The sequence below is a fragment of the Canis lupus genome, chromosome 35 (assembly GCF_048164855.1).
Source record: "Canis lupus baileyi chromosome 35, mCanLup2.hap1, whole genome shotgun sequence".
In the NCBI taxonomy this organism is placed as follows: domain Eukaryota; kingdom Metazoa; phylum Chordata; class Mammalia; order Carnivora; family Canidae; genus Canis; species Canis lupus.
Genome location: NC_132872.1, coordinates 12,010,976 through 12,029,379, shown reverse-complemented (window position 1 = coordinate 12,029,379; position 18,404 = coordinate 12,010,976). Strand labels below are relative to the sequence as shown.

The 18,404-nt window shown below is 38.0% G+C and overlaps 2 long non-coding RNA genes across 2 annotated transcripts in view; one reads left to right on the top strand and one right to left on the bottom strand.

The window, feature by feature from the left end:
* LOC140625168 (uncharacterized) overlaps window positions 1–18,404 on the top strand; it is a 208,792-nt gene that overhangs the window by 72,942 nt on the left and 117,446 nt on the right. The window lies entirely within an intron of this gene.
* The window catches only part of LOC140624915 (uncharacterized), a 32,466-nt gene that overhangs the window by 12,942 nt on the left and 1,120 nt on the right, over window positions 1–18,404 (bottom strand). Inside the window, exon 2 of the long non-coding RNA XR_012024349.1 lies at window positions 17,694–17,741. This is a non-coding gene — a long non-coding RNA (uncharacterized lncRNA). The remainder of the gene's footprint in view (window positions 1–17,693; window positions 17,742–18,404) is intronic.

The following is an 18,404-nucleotide window of genomic DNA, read 5'->3' as shown; positions in this document are numbered from 1 at the left end:
CTTCATAATATTTCCTAGATATAAGTTCTATTAAAGTCCTCTCATGTTTTCTCCTTCTACTTCTTGAAGAGCCTACTTAAAAGTTATGGGTCACTTCTAGGATGACCTGATGTGCTCTTATGAGACCCTCTAGGAAGGAAGTGGAAAGGGTAAAAAAAGATGTGAAATAATTATTGAGACAGATTATTACTTCAAGAGAGAGCATGTGGTTAACATTATTTTATAAACAATGGGGACTATAGCAAATCATCTCCTTGTGTATCCCACAGAGAGAAAATAGCAGCCCTTATCACCAATGGACAGAAAAATACTGCATCCTGTCTCCCTTCAGGGGATCAACCTTAATACTCAGCCTGAGATGTAAAGGAACAATTTAGAAGCTCCATGGGGGCAATTTTCATAACTACTCAGCAAATTCCTCTTCTCAGGTTTAGTTTGGGAGATGTGATCGGTGGTCATGCCTACATTTCTCTTAAAGAAAAGCATAGTTGTTTCTCTCTTCAGACAAGCACATAAAGAAAACTCCTATACAGTTCTGCCACAATAGGCTACTGAATTGGATCGGTTGTAAGAAAAGAGTATGGATGCTTGAAAATTTCTTGACTTTAACATGCAGAATTGAGATCATGACAATTATAAGCAATGTAGTCTGTTTCTTTTTTGACCAGAAGGTTTTAACACTATTATCAGCCTCCTTCTAGGTCCTTTATGCTAGAATTGTATAATCAAGGATTATTGTTAGAGTTGGGCTTACATACTTATCTTGGAAAAAACTACTACTTATGAGATTTGGAGGGTGAATATGAACATAAATGGGAGGGAAATTTACTATTTACAGATTAAAATTTCTGTCACAAATGGAGCTCAAAATACAAGTTTTTATTTTAAAAAATAAATTTATTTATTTATTTACTTATTTATTTATTTAATTTTATTTTTAGTTTAAGAGTTTCCCTCTTTCCTCCTCACAATCCAGAGCAGTAAAACAGTGCTGCCAATCTCAACCTCAGGCTTTCATATCTGAGTTTAAGAGAGAAGTTCCATTTCTTTCTATCTCCCAGGCAGCCAATGGGAAGCAGGAAGGAGTCAGGGGACTGCATGCCCAATTGTTTAGAAACAAGACCTGAAGGGGACAGAACACTTCTCAGACTCCATTGGTCTGAGTTAGTAACATTGGACACACTCATCTTCACCTACAATGAAGACTAAGGTCTTTAATTAGGTAATCATGTACCGAGGTAAAACTATTGCTAGAGAAGAAAGGGAGAAGCAGATATTAGGGACAACTACCAAGGCCTTATTGCCAAGCCCCTAGGAGATCTGGGTTTGGAAGATGCAGAGAGATAGCAATACACTCTACTATAGTGCCCTTCAAGGCATCTTTATAACCTGGAAGAATCACTGTAACCTAAACGAGAGTAGTAGGTTTATGCTTGTTGCAGTATCAAGGTACACCTATATAGGGAGGTGATAATATGTGATACCAGGAGGAATTGTTTTACCTGGTGACTATTGAATGATTCCAAAACATCTCCCCAAAACTCCTTCAGAAGTCTAAGAAGGTACATAAATGTTCTCAAGAGATGCTAACAAAGCCTAAGCTTTAGCCATAGAATAACTGGAATGGCCAGTAGACTTGGAAGCTGCGTAATGAGGAGAAGGGAGACTTGGGAATGTTAATATGAGTGGTTGATAGACAGAAATGTGTAATGTGGAAGTGAAAAGGCTTGGGGAATATTGATCTACACCCTGTGGAATGGGGAGCCCTCCAAAAGCAAGAAAACTAGAAGTTAGTAATATCCCAAGCTATAGGAGCAGGATGAAGAACTAACAGAGATTCTTTCCAATACAAAAATCACCATTAAAAAAAAATAATAAAAATTAAAAAAAAAAATCACCATAAAAGGAGAAAGGACCTGTCAGTCTCCCTAGGGGAAATTATAGTTGGTTTTTATAGAAACTACTTGGTGAAGGGCGGTGATGACTTCCTATCTGCAGCCTGTTGATCAGAGTTCTAGAAATACCAGACCTTCAGTAATGGAGATTTCTGGAATATAATCCGTAAAGAAGATAATCAGTAAAGAAAGTAATACCAGAAAGGGGTTTCTAATTGTATAATTCTTTAGAAAAGGCTAAGTGGAGCCATGTTATTAGCTAATATGACTCATTCCGTAGAAATCCCACAGTTGCTCAGGAAATTGTCCTACATTCTGTATAATTGAAAGAGCTTATAGGATTTGCCACAATGGTTTCAGTTAAAAACATGCTGCAGTACAACTTTATAGGGACTTCACGAACCCCAGAAAGGTCAGAAGTCCACGGGTATACGTTCTAAAGTTGATAGTGGTGGTTGGCAGAGCAAGGTATGAAATGAAAGAAAAGTTAAGGGTGACACACACAGAACCCACAGGTAAACCAGAAGATTACCCTGATTCAAGCTGTCACAAAACCCTGTAGAAATCACCTTAGGCTGAAAGAGATCACGGAGTCTCTAGAACTTGAGAGAAGTGAATTCTGACACTAACACTAAAGTAGATCCCTTGAACCTGGTCTGTTTCTTACTAAACTTTGGCATGGTTTTTGGTCTCATGGCCTTAGCCAAAACTGTGCCCCAGGCAGTCTACACTCTGCAAAGGTTTCAGAGAAGCGGTTCCTTAACCAACTAGAAACTACTTAATATGGGCCCACTAGCTTCGTTGCTAAGACAGTAGAATGCTCAGTTTACAACTTCTAGAGGATTTGTAAGTATTTACTTAAAAGTTGACAGTATGGTTTGTATTTTTTATACAAGAATCGTGTCAAAATGGCATGCAAGTTAATTATGCTTTTATGCTGCTTAAATAGTATTAGTGATGGTATTTGGCTAAGAGACTCAGAGTATCCATATCCAAATCTTTACTGGCCATTCTCACCTAGAGAGACTCCAAGAAATATTTTCACAGAGGAGGCAAATCAAGAAATAATATGCTATCAGCTGGATCTTTGGATCCAGGATCCGATGCAGAATTCTGGTGCATTTAGCTGGACTCTGCAGAAGTCCTCTCCTAGGCAATGTATGTTGAATGGCCTAAAATGAAAGAAGCTAAAAGGCTCACTTGCATCATATTCAACTTGCAGCTAAAACCCATGCTTGAATGTTATAGCTCAGGCATCACATACCCTTGAGAAGCAGAAGGGAATGCAAAGTTGAGAGATCTCAGTAAGGTGGATAAGAGTATGGGCATTCGGATTATATCTTAAATCTCCAAATTCCTGGGACAACGAACGTCCAAAAAGGAACTTGAAGGCCATTCCTAATTGATTTTGGAATTTTCAACGTTTGGAAGGCCCTGTGTGTGTCTTCTCATTTGAACAATTTACGTTAGCCCATCTTCCATTTGAGGGTATGGACGAGGAAGGGAAGAAAGAGGATATAGACAGAAGGACTATCCACATATTTTCATCAACCAAGAAACTTTTTGAAGAGGCCAATAGTTAACTACTTCTTCCCAGACTTTGTGTTCTTGCGTGTGTGTTTGGATTCGGTTTTGTTTGTTTGTTTGGATTTTTTTTTTTTTTTTGGCAAAATACAAACTTGAGATACAGGCTGTATTTGTTAGACATTCCCTATTAAGATCTCTATTAAATGTTTATGTTTTTGGCTTTACCTGGGCTCATTATAGCATAGCTTTAGTGGACGAATACTGAGGAGGGGTAATGGAAAATACTTGGGATCCCACGAACAGACAGTGTCTGTCTCAGATCCTCACAGCAATCTCAATGGCATAATGTGAAATAGAACCCAGGGCTTTCACCATTAGAGTCAGTGCCCTGACCAGATCAAGCTTTTCCCCTTCCTTTGAAGAAATGCTGCCTGTGGTGAGTTCTGCACATATGTTTTAAATAGCTCATTATTTTTTCACAGGATCCTTTGCTAATGTTATTTAGATATTATTCCCCTGATATATATTTCAATCTTTTCTTTTCTTACTTTACAATATTAATTTTGTTTTAAATCCCATATCTCCTAAAGCGCACCCTTTTCTTGCCTGGGGACATAGTTTTCATTTTGGCACTTCCATTTTGATTGAGGGATCGAACAATAAAGGCTCATCTTTGTACCAAAGACAATTTATTATTTATGCAGGTCCAACAAATGTGTAGTTTTTTGCAGTATGGGGGAAATGAAGGGAGTGAATATCCAACCCATCTGATTGATATTTATATTAAAGGTTGTAGTCAGTTAAATAAGTCCCTTTGGATTGATATGATAAGAGCCTTCTGTTTTCCTTGAAATATTATTTCAGTAAATATTTGGTATTTATACTTTATTGCTTGTCCTGCTATATTTTTCATTAGTGTACACCAAAGGATCACAGTAGGAATATTGTTATAAGATATTTAGTTTTTGAATCTGTTTTGGAAAATATTTAACAAAACTGTATTTTAAAAAATATGTTCTTCCTAAAACTAATATTGATGTTTAAGGTCCTAGGTTATTGCATTGATCTTTCTCCAGCGACAATGGAAAAATCCCTTCGGGCAATATTATTTAACATAATTGGTTTCTTGGCATACTGAGAGATAAGGAACAATATAGTGTTCCAACTTGGAATTAGAATAAACATACAGACCAAGGCCAAGCTAGGATTTTTCTCTACTGCAGGGATTAGTACATTTTTCTAGGTTGAAGTATTCTTCTTCTTTTTTTCTTATGAATCCAAATCCATTGTTGGTTATTAGAAAGATATTCTTTAAAAGGAAAGAAAACTATTCAAACACACTGTGAAGACAGAGGCTGATAATTTTTTTAAATGTCACCAGGTTGTTTTTAACTTTTCATTTGGTTAGCAGGATTTTAGAAGTTGAAAAGAATCAGTTTGAGTAATATTCTGAAGTAGTAACACTGTTTCACTCTATGAATTGGCTATAGTGTCTTGACTAAATATTAAAATTAATCCTTCTAATTCACTATCAACATTTATACCCTTCTAGAATTCCTGAGTCCTCAAACCATACTGAAATAATAATTGTCTTTACAATATTAAAACTACTTTGTAACCTACTCTTTTTTGGAAGTTAAATGGCCCATTGAAGATATCTTTTAAAATGATTATGTGATGGGGGTGGTTTTCACATTGTGCAGTGCTATCCAAATACAAGTGCTGAGGACTTCACCATACAAGCTGCTACTAATTGGCTTTTGGGTATCTAGGTATACACCATTTCAGGGGCTTACAGGTGTTCTGAAAGTTCAAATGGAATTCAGTGAAGTCTCAGGTTATGGTTGAATATGAGCACAATTCAAGATGTCATGCAGGATCTCACTTATAGCAGAGAGTAGAATATCCAACTTGGACCTCAACTTTTACATTGTGCTCAGCTGAATGGCTACACATAGTCTGTAATTGTAGGTTTGACTTCTGTGTAGATCCCCCTTAAGGGGGATTCCAGATCTTTCTCCCAACACCACATTAACTAAATTATTGAATTAGAAAATCTAGTGCTGGCAGGGATAAAGCATAGATTGCTTTGGCACCTGGAAATGTGAAACACCATAATGTAGCTATGAAAAAAAAATTCAGAAATTTCTATTAAAATTTAAAAAGATATTCATGACCCAGTGACTTCTCCCACCCCAACAGAGCTTCATCTTACAGAAATAAAAGCAGAATGTAAGCCATATGTACAGGAATATGTAACTGTGATGCTATTTGTAGTGATAAAAATATCTAGAGAAGAGTTGAATGGCCATCAACAAAAGAATAGCAGAATAAACTAATGTATAGTTTTGGACTGTTACATAGCTTTGATCAGGAATGAGTTAACTCTTTTATCCATTAACCTCATGGAATGTCTATAATATAAGGAACAATGTTCACTGAAAGGTTAGAGTTTTTGAGATTCCCATTTTTATAAAACAATGACAGCATAACACACTCTGTTTATGTGTATTCTGCTTGAAGATCTTTGGGTGTGGGGCAAGGTATGGCAAGAGAAAAACTAGTTGGCTTATGAGAATGGAAATAGAGGAAGGGTGAGGGAAGAGACTTTTTTTGTATATCTTTGTTCATTCTCTCTCTCTCTCTCTCTCTCTCTCTCTCTCCCTCCCTGGGTGGCGTGGGGGGCAGGTGGGCAGAGGGAGAGGGAGAGCAATCTTAACCAGGCCCCCTGCCCAGTATAGAACCCAATGTCGGGCTTGATCTTACAACCCTGATCTTACAATCATGACCTGAGCTGAGAGTCAGAAGGAGTTCAGAATCAAGAATCAGAAGCTGAACTGACTGAGCCACTCAGATACCCCTTTTAAACTACTTCTAATAAGCATACATTTATCATATATGTAATATTTTAAAATAATGCATTTTGAAAATACTGCCTTTGTTGGATAAGTTTGTATTGAGAATATCGCAAAGGGATCTATTTTGACTTTCTACTCCATGATCCATTCTGTGAAAGATTTTGTTGGATGTTTGAAATATTAAAAAAAAAAATTGTAAGAACCCAATAGACAATTTTATCTTTATTGATAATGAAAAGCTATTATAATTAATTCATAACTCTTAGAGTATAAACTCCTTGAGGGAAGGGTCTTACAGATTTTCCTGTAAGAAAATCTGTTTCTTGGGGTTTTGAACAGCATTTGTTGAAAATAGGCTGAGTGAAAATATCTCCCAAATTGTGCTTTATCATTTACCAGGTTCCTTCTAAACTTCAACAAAAGAATAATATGGATTGACTTGTATTTAGAAAATCAACAATTGCAGTCTAGATTCAAACATCACTGTTTGATGCACCCAACTTGAATCAAAGGATGCTTCAAATCCCACTAGGCTGGAGATAAATACACTCAAGGCTTTGAGAGGAGTCTCTTAAGGGAGTTCAGAATGAGACAGCCTCTCAGCTTTACTTCACGATTTTAACTATCAAAAGAAGTAAAGTAAAACTTTGTAACCAATTGAAGATGCCGGAGCCAATCTAGGAGTTAATTTTCACCACCAATTTTAAATAAACTCAATTTTAATACTTTAAATGATTTCTGTAAAATGCATATATTGTTGTCTTAAGTATGATGTTTCATACAGCATGGTGGTTCAGTGTGTGGGGTATAAATCTAGGCTATCTAGAGGCAGAATCACCTCTGCCACCTACTAGATCTGAAACTTTGAGCAAGTTAATGTGTGCCTCAGTGGCCTCTTCTGTAAAATTGGGATAATTAGAGTACCTATATTCTTGGGTTGTTGGGAAAAATCTTAGAACAGTTTCTGGCACATAGAAATAATAAATAAATGTCAGTTCCCAATATTTATTATATGCTTGATAATAGTATTACAAATTACCTAGAGAAATGGCTCACACTCAGAAACATGTACAGAGATCTGGATACTGGAAACAATCTTTCATTTATGGTCTCCAGCAATAGAGCAATCTTACATGCACAACTCAGATATTCAAATATTTCAGATGGTTCTCAGATATTTCTCCTCAAACCCAGTGAAAGTTCTTTGGACTTTCTTATTCTTATCACTACCATGATGGGCTATTGTATTAGTTATACATTGCTTTGTAACAAATTATAGTGAAATTTAGGTGCTTAAGATTATACACCTATTAGTTTCTGTGGGTCAGGAATTCTGGAGCAGCTTAGCTGGATGATTCTGTCTCAGAAGAGTATAGTCAAGATGTTGGCTAGCACTATAGTCCTCTGAAGACTTGATTGGGGGTTGGAAGATCCACTCTCAAGGTGGATCATTAATGTACTAGAGAAGTTGATGCTGGCTGTTGACAGGAAGGTTCAGATCCCCACCATACGACCAATCCATAGGACTGCCTGAGTGTCCTTATGACATGGTTCCTCTCTCCAAGAGCAGAGATGAAAGAGAACAGTGTCTTTTTAAAAAATACTTAATTTAGAAAACATTTATTGGAGTTCAATTTGCCAACATACAGCATAACACCCAGTGCTCATCCTGTCAAGTGCCCCCCTCAGTGCCTATCACCCAGTCACCCCAACCCCCCGCCCACCTCCCCTTCCACCACCCCTTGTTTCCCAGAGTTAAGTGTCTCTCATGGTTTGTCACCCTCACTGATATTTCCCACTCATTTTCTCTCTCTTCCCCTTTATTCCCTTTCATTATTTTTTATATTCCCCAAATGAATGAGACCATATAATGTTTGTCCTTCTCCAATTGACTTACTTCACTCAGCATAATACCCTCCAGTCCTATCCATGTTGAAGCAAATGGTAAGACTTAATTTTTTTAAAGCAATTTTAGTTTCATGGCAAAATTAAGGGAAAAAGAGATTTTTTCCATATATACCCTGCCTTCGTACATGCATAGCCTGCCCCATTATCAGCACACCCCACTAGAGTGGTACATTTGTTACAATTGATGAGCCTACCTTGACACATCATAATCACCCAAAGTCCATAATCACCCAATGACCATATTATGGTCACTGTTGATGTTCACAATATCTTTTTTGACTACCTCTTAAGTCACATTCTATCATTTCTATAACATCTTATTGGTTATTCATTGTGGTAGAGGATTACATGAGGGCAGGAATACAAGGAGGCAGGACTCTTTAAGGACCATCTCAGATGTTGACGACCCTAGCATTTTACTCCTTTCATGCATTTCATTTATGCAGTTAGTATAGAGGATCTCTGATAGCCAAAGCATAGGCCAGGTGCTGTTTTAGTGCATAGACGTGTGGGAGTTTTCAGTTCTGCTCTTAAAAGTATAATACTTGGTGGAGAGGATGAAGTCCCCCCAACCCCCACCCCAGCCTGTTTGTAGTAGTACAGGGCAATATGAAATAAATATCAAGAAGTAGCGATATCCATCAGTAGTGATGGATATCATCCATCCCTGGATGTTCAGAGGAAGAAAAGTAACTTTTGTTTGGCATTTCTGAAAAAATGGAATGTATTCCCAGTCATTGAGGATGAAATAGAATCCTTGTGGGTGGAGACAAGGGAGAGTGTATTTTATGCAGAGTGAACCATGTAAACAAGATCACAGAGTTAAGAAAGCAAGCTGAATGTTAGAGGCCAGCAATCAGAATAAAAGCTTATGTAGGGAGGAGGAGGTAAAGGAAGGGAGAAGTCGGCTGGGGCCAATTTATGGATGTCCTCAGGAACTATGTTAAAACTTCTAAAAAAAAAAAAAAAATTCAGTAAACAATGGAAGAAGATGAAGTTTTGCCTGTTTTGTTTTAAGCTGTCAGGTAATGTGCTAAAAAGGATCTTTTAGGTTACCCTCCAGGAGGAGTTGAGAAGGGAAAGATCAGAAACAAACTGGATGGGAAGAACTTGTAATAGTCCTAAGGAGAACAGGTAGGACAACAAATGTTACATGTAATAGGATTAGAAAGTAACAGGAGTAATTTTGAAGGGGGAATTTGCCGAATTTAGCACTTGGTTAAATGATCCTTTATTTGAGGAAGCTGTCCCAGTAACTTAAGCTTTGGTGAATTAGAGAAGGAATTGATTTAAAGAGGAAGATGGTGAGTTTGTAATAAGACAGTGGATTACAAAGGACTAGAAGATCCCTTGTATGCTCTTTCCCCCCTCCCCCTCCCCTGCCCACTGAGGCTGAGTTTCCCTGAGTAGTTGCTCTCTGACATAGATTAAATCCTCAAAGTTTGAGGATTCGGGAAATCCTATCATTGAGGTAAAGAAGTTCAGTGTGGGGCAGAGCAGGGCTAAAATCTCAAGAAATTGAACTGAATTAGTTGGCTCAAGATTCTGTTGAGCTCAATTGGTAACCATGATGGTGAGCAAAAGATGAAAAGGTGAAACTATTATAGACTGAGAATAATATAGTTGAGGCTCTAGGTTTGAGATCATATGGACATGGTTTCACATCCAGCTCTCCATTTCTAACTGACTTTTGGTTAAGATATTTAATTTTTAGTGACCTCAGTTTTCTGATTTTTCATAGGATTCATAATAGAGACTTGTGAAGTTTTAGTGAACTGTTTGGCTTGTAAAAGCTCTTGGCATCTTGGCTGGAAGATAGTAAGCATTCTGTAATAAATTAAAGAGGTTTATAGAGATGGTGAGCTTTATGTTACTGCAATAGGAAAATTGATATTGTCTCAGAATCTTTTAGACCAAGTTAGAAGAATTGTCAGTCTCTTGGAATTCAATAGTTCCTTACTGCACGTAGTTGGAGGTAAGGAATACCATATGTGCTTATATTAGGAGATATGGTAAATGGCGTTGACAAAACCATTGGCAAGTGTGCCTATTAATAAAAACACTAATATTCATTCTACATACCCATGAACTTACATTCTTGTTCAGTGGTTTCAAGTTAAGTCTTCCCTTTACCCCAAATTAACAATAAGAGTTGGTCTTTACTTGTGAGTTCCTTCTTGATGGGAAGTTATATTAAGATAAATTACATGCTTAGACAGCTATATATAAAAATCACAAATATGATTTCCTAATATCTTTTCTATCAATTAACTAAGAATAATGGAAGGAAAGTTGATATTCTTTGGGATAATTTATCCAATATAGGAATAACTTTGTCAGTTTCTTTGAATTCAAGCTGGGTTAGGAGGAAAACATTTTTTTTAAAAAGTTTATTTTCAGTAATCCCTGTATATAATATAGAGCTTGAACTCATGACCCTGAGATCAAGAGTCACATACTCTTCTGAGCCAGCCAAGTGCACCCCCCAAAATTCAAGTAATTGGGAATCCAAGGGGAGTGGCTTTTGGAAATGGTGGTTCTGAGGCTTCAAACAGTGGCTTTAGGAATTTTTTTTTTTTTTTTTTTTTGGTGCTTGTCTCTGGATTAGGTCTTTCCTCAGGCAACTTCTTTTAATGCTTGCCAGAAGCTTCAGACCCTTACTCTGTTTAAGAAACTTCCACAAAGAGAGGGTGTTTCCTGGTGGCTCAGGAAAATAGTCTCAGGATTAGCTCAGATTCCTCTGATATCATCACGTGCCCTCTCCTGAACCAGTCACTGTAGCTAGGGGAATATCATGCTCCAATCACCTTAGTTCACATCACATTTCTTCTCCTGTTACTGGTGATGGAATCAATTGTAACAAATGTCATGGATTGAAAGTAGGAGGGGGCTTTTCCCAAGGAAAATCATTATCCTATTACTAGGAGTAGGGCAAATGAATACTCTGAAGGCAAAACTTCCCACAGAAATTTCTTGTAATTCATGAGTTGTCAGTCAAGATTCAGGTATAAAAGTGCACCAAGGGCAATAGGTGGGAGAGCCTTGATCACTCTCCTCTCTGTAGGTTTTTTGCTTTTTAGCCTGCTCTAACCCTGTGATAGCACATTGCAGGCAGTCCATCAATACTTGTAGGAATGAGTTGAACCTGATTCAGACTCACGCATTCTCTTAGGCTTGAATGCTTCAGGTTTTCTCCCACAGTCATTCTATTTAGTTTTTATAGATATATTTTTACAGATATATAATACAGAGCAGGAAACCGGGGGTTCTAAAGAAACAAAATGAATCCTCATTTTTTTTTTTTTTTTCAGATTGACCCCTCCTCTCTTCTAGCTCTTCGGGCCTCTCAAAACTTTTTCGGAAAAGGAAAAGTGGATGTTTTTGAATGACCAATCATTTTTAAGAGGAAGCTCTGGTGGAAAGTTAGAAAAACTATACCAGATGTAGAAAATTAATAGATGGAAAAACTTAAGCTGCTCTGGATGACAGGGAAGAAGGTATCTCTTTCCAAGTGCTTTGGAGGGGCAGCTCAAAGCACTTTAATCTTTGATGAATGTGATTGAACTCTTTCCGCTACTCAAGGAAAGACAGAAGTGCTCACAAGGGCTCATCCTGTGCTGGCTCCCTGCCACCAACAACCCTGCCTTCTGCATAATTATCAGGCCTTTAACTTTTCTGTTCCTAGCATTTTAAAATTCCTCTTTCAGACAAGAAAATCTAATAGATGAGATACATATAGCAAATGAAAGCCAGTAAGAGCATTGGAATGAGAACAAGGAATTTAGAGTGGGTGCTGCATTAGTGGACTTTATGTAGCTGTATGTTTTTAGTGTCTATTCTCTTCCATCTACCATGGCCTCCCCTCCAAGTCCCTCTTAGCAACATTGTCTAGGTATCATGGGAAAATGTTCATGGACAGAGATGCTGTGGTATCACAAATCCAGGCATGTTAGGATGAAACCAATGAGTAAAACATGTCCTCTGAGTCAGAAGTCTGAGACTTTTGCTAGTTAACTAATATTCTTCACTTGATGGTAAAATACTTTTGAGGACATGGAAAAGGTGAAAACATAGCTCAACCATACACTAAAGACTGACAAACACCTTGAAGCTTATATCTTGGAATATTCTCTGCTGCCTGTGCCACAGATAGAATTGGATTGAGATAAACACACAAACACATAATTCCACAAACCAACAAAACAATGACAGATCCAGACAATAGAAGACCTAAAGATACCCACCAATCACCAGGATCTGTGCCTACCACAAATCCAACGTATTCTGTCCCTGTAGAATGATGCTTTTTATATTGTCCTTATTTTGACACCATGATTTCCTAGCAGTCCATCTAGAAGCATTCAGAGAGAGCTTCCAGAAATAATTGAACATCAGAATGGGAAGTTTTTGCATATGTATGTATAGACGAACATGGCACATTCCATTTGGAAGATCCACTTAAAAGAATGTAGGAAGGACCTGGGCAGTAGTATATGTTCAGAATTTCCATGTCCCATGGATTTTCTGGATTCAGAGAATCAGAAAGCACAGATTCTGCTGCTTTAGTGGAGAGAAGTTGCCCTAGGTGAGTGCACAGAAATGAGGAAGGAGATCTTTTAGCCCTGATTGAAATCTGTGCGTCTGAGAAAAGAATCTGTCCATGTTTGCATTTTATTTTTCCAAATTTTCCGAAGCCAAGAAAATGTGGAGAATCAACTCCCGTTGGTTTTGCACTTTGCAATTTATAAAGCATATTTTATATTCCTCTCTCATGATTCCTGAAATAATCCTATGAGTTGGCCATGTTAGGTGTTATTCTACAAATGGAGATGCCTAGGCCCACAGAGGCTTAATGTCTTGCTTAACTTGTAAAAAATGGAATGGATATCAAAATGTTCTTACTCAAGCTCAGTTATCTTTCTTACAGAGTTTCAGACAAACCAACAACAAAGACAAAGGGTTAAATTGAGATGCACCAGAAATATCTGGAGCCCAAAACAGGGTGAATGGTGGCAAATGGCTAGCTTGTGATTATAGTCTATATGTGCTGGTAAGACAATCTTGGGCAAAGAAGGAACTTGGGGGGTAGAAGCAAGGATGAAATGAAAAAGATGGAAGAGAGAGTGTTGTGGAGTAGTTTTTGTTGTTACCAGCAATGCCACTCTGTTTTTAACTTTCCAAACTGCATGTACGTCAGAATACTAATTCTTGAATTTGACACTTTTAAAAAATATTTGAGAGTGAGCATGTGCATGCAAGGGTGGGGGGCAGGGAGGAGCAGAGAGAGAAAAGCAGACTCCCCGCTGAGGACTTTGCCTGACCAGGGAACAGGGCTGGATCTCACAACACTAACCTGAGCCATAATCCAGGGTTAGATTCTTAACCAACTGTGCCACCCAGGCACCCCAATTTATGACACCCTTTTAATACAATTGTTTGTCTCTTTTCTCCTGTGGCTTAAAAAAATAACAATTACATTAAGTTTTCTTTACTGCCAAGTCCCGTCTGCAACCATAATCCAAAACTACCAAACTTCCCCGTTGGTTTTGTGGAAACACCTGTAATTATCTCCTAGCAATATCTGCCTAATTCATGTACCCGTGGGGCAAGCACTGGGAATAATTACCTCTCTGTAACCTGCCTTGAACAGACTTGCAAAATACCAAGCCTTGCTTTGCCCCCTTTGTCCTTCCTGACATTATACCCGGGCCCCTGGTCATTATATAACACTGCAGCTCACTGGGAAAGTAGAGCTACAGCCAAACAGGTGAGCATGGAGCTTTATTTATGAAGGACATGTAGGTTTAGTCTCCGCTTCAACTCCTTAGTCTTATTTCTTTATTCCTCACAACTCTCCAAACCTATGTCTGAATGTATGCTTGCCTGAAACCAGAAGCAGATGAAATTCATTAGGTTACACTACAGTGCTGTTACTGATCTTCACCCCAAACCTCAGGAAACAAAGGCAGGCATATCCTCAGCTTTCAGCTTTTATCTTCTTCTTTTTTTTTTTCCTAGGCCTGGAAAGTTGCAGATAGGATGCATCTAAAATCAGTTTGGAAGGAAGACTTTTTCAAAAGGTTTTTATTGGGCAGGAAATGCCACATCTTAAAGCATAGCAGTGTGTTCCTATGGCTGGTACAGACATCTGAAGTCCTTGAAAACCAGCAGGGAAGATAACCAAACTTTTGGCCTATAAATGCATAGAATAGAAGAAAGAGTTGGCAATTATTTGGATTGTGTATTCACCATGAAGAACCAATTAAAACATAATTCAGGATCTTTTGGATTTAGTTTGTTGGCTAGTCATGGGCATAAGTGAACCGTAAAAATCATTTCTATTACTTTAAATGTGTTAACTGTGAAACTATCACTTCTGAAACATTGGATGAAAAAATGAGGACCTAAAGTTTGGTCAGTATAGGGAAAGCCTTTGCAGTTGGCACCCCTGTGGTTCCAGCTTCTTTTCCTGGCACAGCACTAAAATGGCACATGCAACTTTCATCAGCACTAGCGTGTTGCTCATTTAGCATTTAGGAAACACAGTGAATAGCAATTATCAGCCAAATAGCTGGGAAGTGAAAATGACCTAGTAATCAGAGTAAATATACATTATGCTGTCATATTCTAATGTGTAAATATTGGAGAGAAATTGCAGAACATGGACATGCAGAATCTTTCTTTTGAGGCCTTGTATGAATGCAAGTCCTGTCTTAGCTCTCTGGCATGTTTTCTGGACGACTGCTACTAAACATGCCAATTTGGTGAATAGTAGGTCATCCTCATGATTTGCTTGCTTACAGGTATCTTGACCAGAAAAGGCATTGCCCTGATTTTTTGTAAATTCTAAACTTGGCTCCCAGTGACCAGGAGACATATGGAGAGATGATAGCAGCTTGGTGGGAGTTTAGACATCATAAACCTTGCACAGCTAGTTGCTTTAGTTGCTTATTCCAATCCAGCTGCATGTTAATATTATAGAATCCTTCTTCCTTTGTTGAGCTTGGAAAATATTAAAAAGCTGCCACTGTCATTTTGCTTATCATCCTCTTCTAAGCAAGGCAGGTGGGGATAGTATCGATGCTGCAAAATGTTTCTAAATTGAGCACCTGGATTCCATGCTGTGAAACAGAGGGGCACAAGAAGAATAGGCTGGATCTTCATTTCAGAAGCTTGTGTGAATGTAGTACCAGGAAAATTAGACTAGCTGATGACTCAAGTTCATTATCAGCAAGGTTCTAGACAGCAGGCATACAGAATTGCCCCATGTCTTCTATTAAGGGCTAACAGTAGATCCAATCCTACCGCTACAGTAGAAGAGAAAGTAGGGTGCTGGTTGTAGTAGATGTTTGTTGGTTTGGAGGCACACAATATCCCTTTTCCCATTGCTTAAATCTTCTTGATATTTCAAGGGATAGAAGGGGGCAAATTCTCTCCCTACTTGTCTTTCCAGGATAGCCAAACAGTGAGCATGTGCCCTAATCTTAGCTAATCACTCTCTTGGCCAAAACAAAACCCCAAAACCCGCTCATTTGAAGCATCTTCTGAGATAATGCTGAGACCTTTGAGATCTACTTGTTCACAATTGTTCTAAGTTGGGCTCTTCAGCCTTCTGTTTTGATTATCTGTGTATTTCCTGGTCACTTTCCTACAGTATAGTTCTTGCACAAATTCACTAGAGCTATTTCTGTTGCTAGAAACCAAAGAAGCTTAAGACTTTTTTTAAACTGAAGTGTTGCAGATGACTGCTTACAGGGGGTCAAAGGGAACATCAAGTATGCGGTGGATCCCTGGTAGTAACAGTCTGAATATGGTACTATAGCATTGGGAATGTCTAAATCATAGGGGCGATCTTAATACTTCAGAATGGTAGTGCTTGCCCATGTTTCTGATCTTTCTCTACTTCATCTAGTCATAGCTTGGTTAATTAAGATGGTGCCCTGGTCTTAATAAGATCCACGTACATAAAGCAAAATTACTAGAGAGCTCTTGATTCAATATATGTACACCTCAAACAGTATCTATTTTCAGTAGGCGAGGTTGCAAAGGAAACTGCAAGCCCTGTCCCCAGATGGAATCGTTTCCCTTGTCCATGTATCAGCAGCAGTCAGCAAGTATTTTAATTTTTGTCTCTACAGAACTCTAAAATCAAAACATTAATTAACAAGGGCGTACGAGTTATTTGTCTTAGCTGCTATAAGGAAAACAAACATAAGGTAGAGTTTTTACCCACAGAGAACATGTAACCTTTTTGGAGAGTTTGCCAAGTAAACAGATTTGAAGCTTTTATAAGAAAGAATCTCCAAGCTGGAGAGACCACGAAAGACTGTGGAGAAAAGCAGAATTCTTTCATTGTGAATTTACTGCTGATTTTCAGCTCACTTCACAGGACTTCCCAGTCCAGAGTAGACCTGAACAGTGTCATTGCCTTGTCAGGCCAGTGGTGCAGCTGATTTTCCCCAGGATGGCCTCTACCCAAAGGGACTTGAGATGGTGATAACTAAATGATTTGGCCTTAGGGGTGTGTGTCTGTGTATGTGTGTCGTGTGTGTGTGTGTGTGTGTGTAAGTCAGTGTGTCAAAGATAAATCTTCTGTTTGCTGCCTTCTGTGAGCTTCCTTGAAAGAAGAAATGGAAGGTAGAGTACATCTCAAAGCAATTTACTTCCTAATGTTGCGAATTGCTGTGAGAAGGAAATTTGTGAAAAATCTACAGCAATGTACAAGTAACAAAATGTTTGAACTGGAACTCGGGATGAGCACCACCGTCTCTACCTACTTGCTTTTTCATTCTGGCCGAACATGTCTGAATTCTTTAAGAAAATTCTGTCTCTGAACTTGATAGATCTATTTGCAGGTGGCTAAGTTGGGCTGGATTGATTATTCACTTGCTCTTATTTTGTAGAATAAGAAAACAGTTGAACCAGTATATCCCAGTTTCCATTCTGAGACAGCATGTGAAAGGATTAGGATTCCTTATATTTAACATTTTTACTCACCTTCATTATAATAACACATGGGGGGGGGGCAGAAACTATTCTCCACTTTTTTCAAATGGGGAAAAAACTGAGGAACTTTCCAAATATAACTCAGTGGCAAAGTAGGAATGAAAATTCTCATTTTCTGACTTCAAAACAGCTTGATTCACTAGGGCACATTGCTTCCCTTTGAGCATAAAATAAAAATAGCCCAACTTAATCAAACTATGTTTGCCAAGTTCTAGTCTATAGGGAACTTTTATTTTTATAGCCAAGAGTAACACACACTTTATGCTAGGGAATTTTAATGGCAGTATTGGGACAACCTATACTATAGCTTCACAAATGGAGTACAAAAGCCCGTGGGTATTTTTACCTATTAAAAGTTGTGTTAGAGAAGGAGAGCAGTCCACAAAGATTAATGCAGGACTACTTCACCCAGTTGGGAAAAATCACTTTAGTTCCAAAACTGAAATCTCATTTGCAATGCTTTCCTTCTCCTACTACTCTTCAACATTAGTGACTGTACCTATAAGGCCAGACCTGCATCTTGTCTCCACCTCTCAGAGATAAATGCCTGTTGAATGAAGAGATAAAGGAATACAGTTAATGAACAATTTTTAAAGCAAAAAAAAAATTATATCTGTACGACTAGGAAGCAATGAATATATAGACAAACTGAATCCAACTATAATATGATAGTATGTATTGAGGGCCAGTAGTGTTTATTGAGCGTCACTCAGAGGTGAGTTCATTATAAAATACAACCTTTTTTTTCTCCTCTAGGTGTTTTATGCATGTATCAATTCATTTAGTCATTGGAACAGTTCTGTGAACTATTATTAGCTCTATCTCAAAGATGAGGAAAAAATATGGTCAGTATGATCTAGTCACTTTAGAGCTAGGAAAGAAAGGAACATGGGATTTGAATCCAAAGCTGGTTCTTATAGTGTTTACTTACACTTTGGTACACAAATAACCATGGCAAACTGCCAATCAGAGTAGGGGTCTCCCAGATGAAGTCCTTTACATTGACTACTATGTAGCTAAACCTTTAATTTGACTGCTTACACCCTGTAACAAAATCCACAGTTTTCTAGAGGGGTTTGGCTTGGTTTCATTAAGAACATGGGAAAAATTCATTTAAAAATTCAGTAGTATGTAGACAAATTATAGAATATCAGAGGAAACTATAAATGTAAATATTCTAGTATCATTTACATTTTCTGGAGAAGGTTCA